The 14,547-nt window shown below is 42.9% G+C and overlaps 1 pseudogene; it reads left to right on the top strand.

The window, feature by feature from the left end:
- The first annotated feature begins 3,495 nt into the window (after positions 1-3,495).
- Positions 3,496-4,594, top strand: LOC142855659 (mesoderm-specific transcript homolog protein-like; annotated as a pseudogene).
- The last annotated feature ends 9,953 nt before the right edge of the window (positions 4,595-14,547 follow it).

The following is a 14,547-nucleotide window of genomic DNA, read 5'->3' on the forward strand; positions in this document are numbered from 1 at the left end:
CAAACATCAGTTTAATCAATTCCAAAACTAATAAATCCACTTTTTCGATATATATATAATTTATTTTATAATTTCTGTAACTCTAGAAAATCATAATTCATAAATATTTTGGTAGGCAAAGTAGTTCTAGAGCAACAAAAGTATAAGGGTGAATCTTTTAAGTATCTGGAAAAAGCTTTCTAATTAGCCAGCACTTAGAGTTACTAACACCTCTCCTGGAAGCTTGGAGAGTACTGAAAACTCATAATGTGAACTATTTTACAAACTTAAGACAACAAATACAATTCATCAGTTGTGAGCTTAATGAGTTTGATAACTTGTTTAAGTGGAAGACAGGGGAATAAGCATAGGAATGGATTTTAAGGGAGTTGGTATGCCATGTAAAACTTAATCCTTGACAACAGGAAGACCCAGAAGGTTTGCCATTCACTAGTCCTATGAAATGCAAAATGGTGTGAGGGACACAAATGCTTTTAAAAAGTTTTGTTGTCATCCTTTGCTTTGTGCCACAACTTACGGTTAGAGATGCTGCTGCTTAGTTGAGTGAATGAAAGACAATGGGTTTAATTAGGCCCAGAGATAGAAGGGGCGGAGTGCCAGGATTCAATTGCCGAAGGCCAGGTGATCATAGTTATCCTAATGGCCAGCATAGACAACGGATGTCCACAATGGCCTTATCTATAACATTCAGCACAGGTAAAGTGAATTTTATGATGGCAGTCTTCTGATACTGGATCATCAATCATGGTTTTTCTAGGCATGAAATAGATAAGAAGTCTACTACATTTTTGTTTGATCTGTATAAGTAGAAAAAGTCTCATACAAGTGAATTCTCATACAAATGGTACATCAGATCATGGCAAAAGGGAATATTAGCCCACGAAACAAATTCCAGATTTGAGTCAGTTTGCAGACCCAGAGTCACATGTATTAAGAGATGGTCAGGTTCCCTTGAGTGAGGACCTCGATAAAACACCTGGAAGTTTTACTGTCGGCCTTTCCCCAGTCCTCTCACAAAGGAACCTATGTTCTCTTTCCATGGCAAGTGTACACTGGGGGAAAGGCAACAATCACACTTTCTATGGTCTGAATTGACACAAGAAACATTATGGCCCTTTGCTTAAAGTCAGGGCTTATGGAAGTTAGGTAATTAATGAAGTCTTGACTGAAGTCTGAATCACGGTAGGTTCAGTGGGACATCAAACTCATCTTGTGGTTATTTCCTCAGTCTTCAAATGTATAATTTGGATATATATATATATATATATATATATATATATATATATATATATATACACTTAGAGGTTAGCAGAATTATCACATTGGTTCTGTGACCTGTGGAGTGAGGGTTAGAAAGATTAAATGAAATCTTTTAGTATTGCCTCTGCTAGGGAAAAAAAAAGTGATTGAAAACTGCATGACTTCCCTGGAAGAATTATAAAAGTTAGTGTTCCCACCATCTTGAAAAATGTAGGGGTGTTGGTTCCCACCGCATCTCCTTTTAACTCTCCCATCTGGCCAGAGAATAAGACAGATGGATCATGGAGAATTATAGTTGAACACAGAAAAGTCAATCAAGTAGTGGCACCAACTGCACCTGTTTTATAAAACTAACACATCTCCTGGTCCATGCTATGCAGCTATTGATTTAGCAGATGCCTTTTTCTCAGTACCAGACCATAAGGTGAATAAATTCACTTTCAGTTGGAAAGGCTAGCAGTGTATCTTTCCAGTTTTACTTCAAGGGTATACTAACTCTCCAACTCCGTGTCATAACTTAGATCAAAGGGATCTCAACTGCCTGTCTCGTCCACCAAATATCGCATTGCTTTATAATATTGCTAACATGATTTGATTGAAACAAATGTGTAGAACGTAGCACTACTTTGAACTTGTTGGTAACACATGTGTGCAGCATAATTTTGTAAATAAATCATAGTGGAATTCAAGAAGTTGCTATGTCAGTGATATTCTTAGTAGTACAGTGGTGTGGTCATTCAGAGATATAGTTTCCAATGTGAAGAACTTATAACACCTGGCCCTTTCAACCACAAAGAAAGAAGCATAACTTTTAGTTGGCCTGTTTGTGTTCTGGAACCAGTACATTCTCACTTGTATGTCTTACTCTGGCTCATATACCAAGTGATTTAGAAAACTTTATGTGGGCTTGCAATAGAAGTCTCTTAACAGGTGCACACTGCTGTGCAGACTACTCTACCTCTTGTACTATGTTGTGTGGCAGACGCAATGATATTTGAATGGTTTGGGCAGATAGATATGCTATTTACAGCCTTTGGCAGGTCCCTATAGATGAATCACAGAAGACGCCTTTGGGAATTTGGAGCAAGACATTTTATCTGAAGTTTCATCTGAAGAAAACTATTTTTTCCTTGAGAGACAGTCCTGGACTCTCATTGGGCCTGAGTGGAAACTGAACTTGAAAATGTGTCACCTAGTTAACCTTTTAAAATGTGAACAGAGATGCTCATCATGAGCTAAATGTCTGCTGAGCTGCCAAGTCATAAAGTAGGATGTGCACAACAGCAGTTCATTATCAGATATACATGATCAGAGCTTTAAGGTAGGAAGATGCACCTTTAATTGTACACACCTTCTGCTAACAGTCTATATAAACTTCATGGAAGAAGTAAGCTTTCTCTCTCTTATCCTGTTTTCTCTCACTCTTGCTAATAAGTCCATTTCTTTACTAGCATTAGAACCTACATTTTATAAATTTCAGTGTGCATTGAAGACCACCTGAGACATCCAGCCTTGTAGACTGAACAATTACTGATTCTTGGATCTTCCTTTGGTAGACAACCATTGTTGGACTAGCTGGACCACAGCATGTAAGTCATTCTAATAAATCTCCCCCATATAAAGCTAAATATATTGACTGAATATATATTCAGTATTCAGTAATATATATAATATGTAATACACACACACACACACCACACACACACACACACACACACACACACACACACACACACATATATATATATATATATATATATATATATATATATATATATATATATTCAATCGCTAAGTTCTGTTCTTCTAGTTAACCCTACCTGACTGATACACTCTCTTAAAGGTAGGTTAAACATTCTGAATACACATTAGCATATCAATCTTAAGTCATATGTGACCTCTTTGTGTATTATTTGCTAATCTATGAGGCTCAGAAAAAGTTCCAGTCTCTTGTAATGTAAGAGATATTTATTTAAGAATATATTAGGCCGCGGCCACCAGCACATCCCGGTGCATCTTCGCAGAAGCAGCAGCCCTCCTCTGCAGCAGCCGGCAGCCGTGCCTCGCCAACTGGCGCAGTGCCGCAGGCTCGCCCAAGAGGCTGCTCGCTGTTTCAGCCGCTGCTGCAGTGGGCCACCCTGAGCAGACAGAGGGCTGCCCCGACGTCACCTTCGATCCTTTAAGGTTGTGGGCGCCTCGGCGCGCCCGGTGCTACGCAATCCTGTGGCGGGTGGCATGGTGCGCCGAGACCGCTTGTGCAGGATGAGGGAGTGGTGGGTCCAAGTGGGGCTACTGGCTGTGCCCTTGCTGGCTGCATACCTGCACATCCCGCCCCCTCAGCTCTCATCTGCTCTGCACTCATGGAAGACTTCCTGCAAGTTTTTCACCTACAAGGAACTTCACATCTTCTACCAAGACTCCCTTGGTGTGGTTGGAAGCCTTAAGATAGTTGTGCTTTTACATGGCTTTCCAACATCCAGCTATGATTGGTACAAGATCTGGGAAGGTCTGACTCTGAGGTTTCATCGAGTGATTGCCCTTGATTTCTTAGGCTTTGGCTTCAGTGACAAACCGGGACCACATCAGTATTCCATATTTGAGCAAGCCAGCATTGTGGAGTCCCTCCTTCGGCACCTGGGACTCCAAACACTCAGAATCAACCTGTTGTCTGATGATTATGGAGATATTGTTGCTCAGGAGCTGTTGTACAGGTACAAGCAGAGTTGATCTGGCCGGCTTACCATAAAGAGTCTCTATCTGTCAAATGGAGGTATCTTTCCTGAGACCCATCGTCCTCTCCTTCTTCAAAAGCTCCTCAAAGATGGAGGCGTGCTTTCACCTATCCTCACAAGGCTCATGAACTTCTTAGTGTTCTCTCGAGGTCTGACTTCAGTCTTCGGACCGTACACTCGACCCTCTGAGAGTGAGCTATGGGACATGTGGGCTGGAATCCGCAACAATGACGGGAACGTGGTCATCGACAGTCTTTTACAGTATATCAATCAAAGAAAGAAATTCAGAAGACGCTGGGTGGGAGCACTTGCTTCTGTGACCATCCCTATTCATTTTAGTAAAAGGCGAAAGATTTATACGATTGAAGAGAAACCAGAGTATTCCTATTCATTTTATCTATGGGCCATTGGATCCTATAAATCCCTATCCAGAGTTTCTGGAGCTGTACAGGAAAACATTGCCGCGCTCCACAGTGTCAATTCTAGATGACCATATTAGCCACTACCCACAGCTAGAGGATCCCACGGGCTTCTTGAATGCATATATGGGCTTCATCAACTCCTTCTGAGCTGTAAAGAGTAGATTCCCTGTATTAATTACCTCCCCCATTCTCGTATTTGTGTGTATTCCACTTAGAAATGCCCAAAAGAGGTCCTGGCAATCAAATACTATTCTTTCATAAAAGTCCATTTGATTCACATTGGTCAACAAACTATAGAAAACAGGCAGCAGAAACTCTAAGGATGGCATGCTAATATATCTCTCATTCTCTTATGGGTGACAAGATACTCCTCCCCTCATTTCTGTGACATCTGACCAAGCGTATGGATCTGCTGTTTAATGTTATTAGAAAATTCTGATGAATAGCACTTCTCAATTATGTAGAAAGACAGCACTGGACATTCTTTTTCATAAAATACTTTTAAAAAATCCCCCTTAACTTGTGTGGACTTTGCTGAAATTCTCAGAAATGCTAACTTCTGGCCCAACCATAATTGGAGTCCTGTAGTAAAGAGTGAGGGAGGAGCTTGCTTATCTCCCCTTCAAGCTCTCTATACAGCACAGCTTATGAGAAGGAATATCTTGTCATGCCTTCCATTTAGTTTCATCAGCTGCTTCAAATTATAGACATTTTGTTGAAACACACATTGGCCTAGGGGGCTGGAGATGGAGATGTAGCTCAGTGGTAGTGTGCCTGCCTAGCAAGCTAAAGCCCTTGGGTTTAATCCCCAGAACTCCCCCCCACACACACAAAACTTACCAAACCAAAATAGACATCACCGGCATAAACGATATAATGTTCTGAATATGCTTTTGAGACTTATTAGCATACTCATGTACGTGTTTTCTAAGGGTATTAAGATGTTGGGCCTTACTTGTTAGAGTAGAGAATCTCATCACACATATAATTTGTGAATAAAAAGATTCAAATTATTTACAGAATTTCCTAAAACCACGAGGTATTAACCAGTTGCATCTGTGCCAGAGCTTTATTGTCACTGGCTAGAAAGTCCATGCGGAACAGTAAATAACAGCCTTCCTCCTCGCAACAGTACTTAGGTGCAGGTTCCTCCAGGCTGCAGTGGAGGGGAGGGGCCCCTGTAACAGCCAAATGCCCACTGACTCCTCTTAGGATGGCTGCTTAGCACCCACCCTACTGGCTGTTCAGCAAGGCTTTGTCATGTAACTCAGCAACTCCCATACTGAGACTTAAGAACAAATGCTAAAAGAGCAATGGTGCTGAAAACTTTTTTAAGCCACAGTTTTAACTTAGTTAAAGCATCATTATTGATTATTTTAAATTCATTTTTTAAATTAGAAATTTCAAGTATAGCAACTTTGAAACTGGAATGAATGAGTGTTTATTTTCTATTAATAAAAACAAACTGTGACAAAAATAAATAAATAAATAAGAATGTATTAGCACAGTGAATATTTGAAAAGGGAAATTATGCCAAATTTTACTAAAATATTTGAGTTTACTAAAAATAATTAAAAGTTGGAATAACAAAGTAGAGTATTTTCATCATACATAATGAGATTGATTGACTTTAGCTCAGAGCTTTGGGCATAGCTATAAGGTTGACTTTTAACCCAGATCCAAACTGTCAGCTATGGGATGAAATACATTAGTTTTTCTCAAGTTTTTTTTTTTTATGGACATGAACACACCATTTTGAATTACACCTACTCTTATGACCAGTCATTTAAAAGATAAATGTTTATCGAACTTGTGATGTACCTTAGTAGGGAGGGCATGTTTGCTATACTCAAGATCTTTTTTCAATTCACAGAATTGCAAAACCCAAAATGAAAACACCTAAGGAACAACAATGTATTAACTACACTTTACAGCGAAGTAGATAATCCAAGAATGGCTCCTATCCTGAAGAAGCGTTAGGTATCCAGAGAAGAGCTGAGCAAATGGTTCATGAGCTTAATATGCATTCATTACACCGGTGTGTAATTAAAACTTCAATTCTGATGTGTTGGAAGCAGGATGATCCCTGGATATTTCTTATCTTTCTGTCTTGTTAAATCAGTGAACTACAGTTTCAACCAGAAACACTTTCAAAATATAATGCAGAGACCAGTAGAAAACAATAATCAGGTGTTGACATCTGGCCTCCACACACATATACATAATGTGCTTATGCGCACACACACACACACACACACACACACACACACACACACACACACACACCCATGCATGCACAACTCTCTATGAGAAGAAAACACAGCTTCTCCTGTAAATAGCTTTATTAAATAGAAATTCTACTGCACAAGAGCCAGATTTCTTTCCCTGATTACTCACTTTAGTTTCCTGGAGTGAAAGAGAGACTGACTGAAGACTTATGCTTTGCATCTTCTTCTCTTGTTTAGGGCCAGTTTGTACACACAGAGAGCAGGTTCTACTCAATGCTTCCTCTGACATATATCTGTCTCTTGTCCTCAACCAGGGCTATTGGAAATTGTCAGTTTTCCTAAAAAAATAGGTTAGTCCTAGCAATTACATTTTGGAATAAAGTCTGTATTTTGAATTGTGTGTGTGTGTGTGTATTTGTGTATATGCACACCCTTGCATACATGTGGTGGCCAGATGAAATCATTGCATGTCCTGTTCTACACTCTCCAGGTTATTATCTTAAGACAATATCTCTCATTGAATCTGGAACTCAGTAGTCATCAAGCTCTAGTGATTTTTCCATCTGTTATTAGTAGTTCTGGGGTTGTGGGTGTGTTTGTGCCTGCATCTGACTTTTTATGTTGATTCGAACTCGGAGCCTCATGCTTGTGCAGCAAGTATTCATATTTATACTCTCTAAAATCCATGTTTTGACCTCCATATTTAATATTTAAGTCTGTTTTTATAGAAGTGGTGTTAGAGAATTATCTAATAATATACATAAAGTTGGTGTCCACAGGAAGCCTGGGAGGTCTGTGAGTGCTTGGTGAAGACTATATGAAGACTCAACAGGCACAGATCTTGTAGAGTGAAAATTAAAAAAAAAATTCTTTTGCTGCTTTGTCTGAAATATGTTTGTTATTTAGAATAATGATGTGTGAAATAGTAGCACATTGCCTTTCTACTGTGTAAGACCCCATGTGTCTAGAAAAGAGGTTTTCATGAACAGAAAAGAAAAAGAGATTGAGTGAATTCCATGCAATGTTTTGTTGTTTTGTGGAATGAAGCAAGATTATGTTTATGATTGCTCTAATAGAATTGGTTCTCTAGAGTGCCATTTAGCCAGCTGTGAACTAAACTTCTACATGAATGTTGTTTCTGTACAACACCTCCTCTCTGAGGGTGCGTTTTGTGTAAATGTTTGTAGAGACCAGACGTCAGCATCAGATATCTTCTTCTAGTGACATACACCCATAATCCCAGTACCCCAGAGGTGAAGATAGGAGGGTTATTTTTAGAGGTCAGTCTGGGTTATACAGTAGGACCCTGTATCAAAAACCAAAAAAAAAGAAAAAAAAGGCATTTTCCCATACTCATTTTAGTCCTTGGTGAAATGGGGATGAACCAGGGGGGAGACATTCTTGCCTGCTTATTTCACCTATTATGGCAAAATCAGAAGTCTGACATGAATACGGTCTTCTAAAGCTAGGATGAAGGCAACACTTTCTGATAGTATGTGACTACATATAGGAAAGCCAACCAAATGCTTGAATTCACTTCTTATCATCAGAGAATAGGATGAAGATGTTGTTGAAGGCCACTGGCATTTCTCAGAAAGCTGTGTTAACACACAAGTCTTATGGATTTTAACATGAACAAAGAGAAATGTCTCTTTTATCCAAATTAATCCTCCTACTGTGATTTCAAAAGGATTTCAAATCCCATTTACATGCTACAATGATGAAATGACTCTTAAAGTTATTTGAAATCTGATTACAAGGAATTGATTTTCAGCAAATATAACAAAATGGCCACTAGAGAGTCAAAACAGGGTTTTACTCTCCAATATTTAATAAAGGTCATCGACTCCTGATAAGATTAAAAATTTCTGAGCATATTACAGATATTACTGTGCCTTTCTTTTTCTTCTCTTCCACATTCAACACAGCTCCTAAATCTATGCCCAAACCAATTTTCAAATGCTGAAGAGAAATGTTGGAGTACTGTTGCATTTATACTGTTTTAATTATTCTAGATTTAGAGTTAAAACTTTTCAGTAGGTGACCTGAATCAAGAGTACTTCATTTCATATCATGAGTTATGTTGTTATGCATAGTTCATCCTATTAAAAACCAAACATGCAAATCTATATTAAAATGCATAGTGTAGATCTTCCAGAGGGGGCTTTTGAAAGACTCTGGCATGAAATGTTGAATGAATTTCTCGTTAACCAGAAAATTGTTTTAAGAAGTAATCTTTTCTGAGACCTTGGGAAGGATCTGGGCTTTCTGGGTCTTCTAACCTAAGAAGTGGGTGTTCATATTCTGTACATTCATCTTTTTTGCTAGGAGCTCTACATTGGAATCTGTCCCCACCTTTGCCAGAAGCTACCTGTGGTTTAAAAGTCCAGAAAGGTATGAAAAAATGTGAGGGGTGGATGCTTATAGAAATATTGTTGAAATAAAATAATGGTCCTAGTGCTCGTTTGGGAGGGGCACCTACTGTATGATTGTGGAAAATTCAGAGGTCTGAGGGTTGGAAAACGTGGTTCATGTAGCCATTTTTCTAAACTTTTGCAATCATATTCACTGTAAATTTGGTACTGCTGCCTCGATAGACGTTTCCAGGTTATTGGTCTCTTATTAGAAGAATTTGGGGGTTAAAAAAAAAAGATCTTATAGATTTCAAAGGTCAAGGAAATGACAGCCAAGCTGCAGGTCAGATATATTGTGAGAAAGCAGTGTGTCACTGTTGTTCCTCTGCAAAACTACAGCTCCCAGTGTTCCACTGGACTCCAGCACACAGGAGCATGGGACACATTTCCCAGAAGCCTTTGCATTCCCCATTAAAAAGCAAAGGCCGCCACGAGTTCCTCCCTTCTCTCTTCTTCCCCGCTTCCCCCTTGTGTCCACACACCTTTTACTTGCCTGTTACCCCCCCATTAAAGTGCACCCACATGGGACCGCCGCATGTCTGTGTCTTCTTCCTCATGTAACGTCTTTACCCTCTAACCCACAGCCAGTCAGAAATTAAGAACAACATTTTGTAGAGTACTTCCCACTTTCTCTTCTATCAGGTTCAGAGTGTTCGGACTGGTATTGAGGTCTTTAATCCATTTGGACTTGAGTTTTGTGCATGGTGATAGATATGGATCTATTTTCATTCTTCTACAGATTGACATCCAGTTTTGCCAGCACAATTTGTTGAAGATGCTCTCTTTTTTCCATTGTATACTTTTAGCTCCTTTATCGAAAAGCAGGTGTTCATAGGTTTGTGGGTTAAAGTCAGGGTCTTCTATTCAATTCCATTGGTCGACTTCTCTGTTTTTATGCCAATACCAAGCTGTTTTTAATACTGTAGCTCTGTAATAAGGAGACCACTTCCTACGTATAACCCCAGCAGCACAGACACTAAGGGCATCATTGAATAAATGGGACCTCCTGAGACTGAGAAGCTTCTGTAAAGCAAAGGACACTGTCACTAAGACAAAAAGGCAACCCACTTACTGGGAGAAGATTTTTACCAACCCCGCAACTGACAAAGGTCTGATCTCCAAAATATATAAAGAACTCGAGAAACTAGACCGTAAAAGGCTAATCAACCCAATTATAAAATGGGGCACTGAGCTGAACAGAGAATTCTCAACAGAAGAACTTCAAATGGCCAAAAGACACTTAAGGTCATGCTCAACTTCCTTAGCAATCAGGGAAATGCAAATCAAGACAACTTTAAGATACCATCTTACACCTGTCAGAATGGCTAAAATCAAAAACACCAATGATAGCCTTTGCTGGAGAGGTTGTGGAGAAAGGGGTACACTCATCCATTGCTGGTGGGAATGCAAACTTGTGCAACCACTCTGGAAAGCAGTGTTTCGGTTTCTCAGGAAATTCGGGATCAACCTACCCCTGGATCCAGCAATACCACTCTTGGGAATATACCCAAGAGAGGCCCTATCATACAACAAAAGTATATGCTCAACTATGTTAATGGCAGCATTGTGTGTAATAGCCAGAACCTGGAAACAACCTAGATGCCCTTCAACGGAAGAATGGATGAAGAAAGTATGGAATATATACATATTAGAGTATTACTCAGCAGTAAAAAACAAGGTCTTCTTGAATTTTGCATACAAATGGATGGAAATAGAAAACACTACCCTGAGTGAGGTAAGCCAGACCTAAAAAGAGGAACATGGAATGTACTCACTCATATTTGGTTTCTAGCCATAAATAAAGGACATTGAGCTTATAATTCATGTTCCTAGAGAAGCTAAATAAGAAGGTGAACCCAAAGACAAACATATAGGCATCCTCCTGAATATTAACCTTCATCAGGCGATAAAAGGAGACAGAGACCCACATTGGAGCACCGGACAGAAATCTCAAGGTCCAAATCAGGAGCAGAAGGAGACAAAGCACGAGCAAGGAACTCAGGACCGCAAGGGGTGCACCCACACACTGAGACAATGGGGATGTTCTATCGGGAACTCACCAAGGCCAGCTGGCCTGGGTCTGAAAATGCATGGGATAAATTTGGACTAGCTGAACATAGAGGACAATGAGGAAGAATGGGAACTCAAGAACAATCGCAGTGGGTTTTTGATCCTACTGCACTTACTGCCTTTGGGGGAGCCTAGGCAGTTTGGATGCTCACCTTACTAGACCTGGATAGAGGTGGGTGGTCCTTGGGCTTCCCACAGGTCAGGGAACCCTGATTGCTCTTCGAGCAGATGAGGGAGGGGGACTTGATCTGGGGAGGGTGCGGGAAATGGGAGGCGGTTGCGGGGAGGAGGCAGAAAGCCTTAATAAATAAATAAATTTAAAAAAATAAAAAATAAAAAAAATAAAATGATACAAGGAAAAAAAAGAACAACATTTTGGTGCCGTAGTCGACTCGGTGACCTTTCCGTCCTGGTGCCTAAGGCTTTTGCCTCTGGGCTTCACCGGCATGAGGTCTGAACCGACCGCCTGCGACCACCTCCACCTGTTTACCACGGCCATCCAACACCGTCTGATCCGTGAGTTAACCTAAATTGGCTTCCTTCCCCCCAGGGCGCTCAGAGACTATCCAGCCTGCTTTCTTTGGCGCATCCTGGGCAAGGTCGCTGACCTCCCTCTGCCTCCCCCCCCCCCCCCCCGGCTTTTTGCCCTCAGCTGAAACCTGCCTCCGTCCATGCCTGGAAGCTTGGTGCTTCCAGCTTCTCCCTCTCTTTTTTTTTCTAATCTTTCTCTCTCTTCCTTCCAGCCCGCTGTGTAGCTGTTGTCTTCCGGGCTGTACGGTCAGCCCCAAAAAGCTTAATTGTCTCCTCCCAGCTGGAACTTTTTCCCATCGGTAGCTGGGTTCGGGCCAATTGGGCTTTTAACACATCCCTCGAGTACTCGGACGCCTGTGCTCGTGGCTGCCGTGTTCGTGGTACCCTGGTACCTTTTTGCGGACAGGCTTGCGTTTTAGTCATGGGCTCTAAGTCTTCTAAGCCAATCCCCCCATCCTCCCGGCTTGGGCAGCTTCTGGAAGCTCTGGAGCCTCACGCCCTCATCCCCTCCATAAAACTATCTAAGTTGACACGCGTTTGTTCCAAAACTTGGCCTAAGTACAATTTACAAGGTTCTTTACGCTGGCCTTCCCAAGGGTCATTTGACCCCGACACTCTGCGGGAGTTGACAAATTTTTGTCACCGGTCAGCTAAACGGAAAGAATTAATGTACGTTATGGCCTTCTTTTACATGGCCCTAAAGACTGATCCTTCTACTTCCTCTCACTGTTCACCTGCTCACATGTTTTTGGCAATGCCCTCCCTCCAGGAACCCTCAGCTCCCGCCATGGGCTTGCAACCCTCCGCTCCGACCATGGACCCCGCTGACGATCCCCCGCCCCCCGACCTCGTGGGACCACCCCTTCCTGCCCTTCCCAATCGGGGGCCACCTCCCCTATCCCTCCTTCTTCAAAGGTTTCTTTTAGGTACAAAAAGGATTCGCCTACACCTTCCCCCCATGCCTCTAAACGTTCCATTCCTAGGTCTCCAGGAGTTCCGCATAAATATCCTTCTGGGTCACCTTCCCGCTCCTCTAAATCCCCCGAAAAATCTCATTCCCCCCCCCCCCCCGTCTCATATATCCCAGCCTTTCCAATCCAGCTTCACCCAACTTCTCCCGCAGCTGGACACGATCGCGCAGGCAGCTAACAATTTCTTCCCACCACAGGAGGCGCAGGCTGTCCGAATCAACTTCGGAATCCTCCGAGTCACCTCCCCGCCCCACCCCGCAGCCTAGGTCTTCCAAAACCCCCTCAGGCCCTAACCCTACCCGCCGCCTTGCGCCTAACTTCACCCCTCCCCTCACGTGCTCGCCAGCCGCTGCCACAGCAGACTCTGGCCCTGATCAACTCAAACCAGCTACCGTCCTGCCCTTGCAGGAAGTAGCTGGTGCCGAGGGGCTGATGAGGGTCCACGTTCTGTTCGCCTTATCGGAACTTTTACATATTTCTAAGCTACTAGGGTCGTACACAGCTGACCCCACTAATTTTACAAAAGAGTTTCAATATTTAACCCAATCTTACAACCTAACTTACTATGATATTTATATGATCCTCTGTAACAACTTGCTTCCTGAGGAACGCAGGCGGGTCTGGGAGCAGGTGAGACTGCATGCTGATGAAGTTCATCAGACTCAGCCTTCTCATCCCCCAGGGGCAGAGGCAGTGCTGGACCAGGAACCCCACTGGGACTACAACTCTCCCGGGGGCATTCTGGCCAGAGACCGGTTCCTGACTTGCCTCCTGGTGGGATTAAGAAAGGCCGCTCTCAAACCAGTAAATTATTCTAAACTCGCAGAAATTTTCCAAGACACTAAGGAAAATCCTTCTGCATTTCTCGACCACCTTACTAAAGCTATGCTACAATTCACAAACATGGACCCAGAATCCACGGAGGGCAGACAGCTCCTGATGACCCATTTCGTCAACCAGTGCTACTCAGACATCAAGGCAAAGCTCAGACGTTTGGAGAAGGGTCCCCTAACCCTACAGTCACAGACCCTGGAGACGGCTTCCAAGATCTACCATGCGAGAAATGACAGGACCTGGAATCATTGCCACGTGATCACCGCACCCGCCAGGCCAGCCGAGGTGATGGACTCCAATACCCACCCTCCTCGCACGGCTCCCCCGCCCCCCGGGGTGCGTGAACCACCAGACCCATGCTTCAAGTGTGGTAAGACAGGTCACTGGGCAAAGGCATGCCCCAATCCCCATCGCAATCCAAGGGGCCCCTGCCCAAGGTGTCACAGGGAGGGTCATTGGTCCGCAGACTGTCCTCATGTGTTCGATGACGCGGGAGCAGCCACCCCAGAGGACCCCCAAGTGGACCTATTGGGTTTGGCTCTGGAAGACTGAAGGTTCCCGGGCTCCTCCATCGACAACCCGACTGCTATGCCCATCTGCGACCAGGTGCCGCGGGTACTTCTTACAGTGTCGGGACGCCTCATCTCTTTTCTCTTGGACACCGGAGCAACATATTCGGTTCTAAGGGAATTTTGGGGGCCAACCTCCCCCTCAAGCTCCCCTATCGTCGGGGTAGGGGGACAGCCTTATCTACCTCACCAAACTCCACCTCTCAATTGCATATTTAGAGGTATCTTTCTCACTCATTCATTCCTAGTTCTACCAACCTGTCCAGTCCCACTCTTGGGAAGAGATCTTGTGACCAAGCTGGGAGCCTCCATTTCTTTTGCCCCCCCCCCACTCGTTTTGTTTCAGATTCATTGGTGACACAGCTGCTGCTTCTCCTGGCCCTGCGATCCTCTGATACTAACATGCCTTTTCCTCTCCCAGCTTCCCAGGTGGACCCTCTCGTGTGGGACATCCAAAACCCAGCTGTTGCTAAACACCACCCCCCCGTTGTTATTCAGTAAAAATCCCTACTGAGT

The sequence above is a fragment of the Microtus pennsylvanicus genome, chromosome 8 (genome assembly GCF_037038515.1).
Source record: "Microtus pennsylvanicus isolate mMicPen1 chromosome 8, mMicPen1.hap1, whole genome shotgun sequence".
NCBI lineage: Eukaryota > Metazoa > Chordata > Mammalia > Rodentia > Cricetidae > Microtus > Microtus pennsylvanicus.